This window comes from Priapulus caudatus, unplaced genomic scaffold, assembly GCF_000485595.1.
Source record: "Priapulus caudatus unplaced genomic scaffold, Priapulus_caudatus-5.0.1 Scaffold2072, whole genome shotgun sequence".
Lineage (NCBI taxonomy): Eukaryota > Metazoa > Priapulida > Priapulimorpha > Priapulimorphida > Priapulidae > Priapulus > Priapulus caudatus.
Window position 1 is genome coordinate 21,082 of NW_014579133.1, and position 998 is coordinate 22,079.

The window sequence follows — 998 nt, forward strand, 5'->3', positions numbered from 1 at the left end:
ACACACACACACACACACACACACACACACACACACACGCACGCGCCCACGCACGCACGTACAGACATGCGTTGACAGAACTATCCTGATGTTAGTTCTGTGAATCAAGCAACGAAAAGCCTTCCGTGGATTAGATACACAGGATTCTGCCAGTTAGTTAGAGCGTCTGATAGTTCAGGAAATAAAGAAAAGAAAAGAACGGGCGGTAAACTGTGCGAGATAAACTGGGAAACGAGAGAGAGCGAGAGAGAGAGAGAGAGAGAGAAATGTGTGTGCGTGCAAGGGAGAGGGGGAGAGAAAAATAGAGACAGGGAGAGAAAAAGAGAGAGTGGGGAAGAGACAGAAAGAAAGAGAGAGAGAGAGAGAGAGAGAGAGAGAGAGAGAGAGAGAGAGAGAGAGCGAGAAAGAAAGAAAGAGAGAGGAGGGGAGAGACAGAAAAAGAGAGTGAGGGGGATTTTATAATCTAATCATATTCGTAATAACTGTATCTCTGTATATGACAACACACCGCGAGTGCACGCCCTTAAAAACCTGCCGCCCCTGTTATATTATGTCCCTATATTCGAGAAAAAAGAGTAATATTATTTTCACAAAAGTTCCCCGTCCTTAAAAATATTAAAAGTACGGATGCTCTCTCCATCTCTATATGCGCCGCGAGCACTGATCTCTATAATATAATCATATATACAATTATATTATAGAGATCAGTGGCCGCGAGGCAATATAAGTTGCATACGTCACATCAGACGATCACGACTTTTTACATTCACCAAGCTGTTAGGATGGAATTAGACGCCACCTGCTGGCAACGACCAGAATGAAATATTGGCCCACTTTTCCCCAACCCTGCCCTAAACCCTTGATATGGTTCACCGTGTATCAAAATCACACGATAATTCAAACGTGTTGGCTTAGTGTAGTGATGTGTATCATAACAAATTAAGACAATCGGAATTCATCGGTGCTCTTGGTACAATATCACAATGATATCAGGAGTG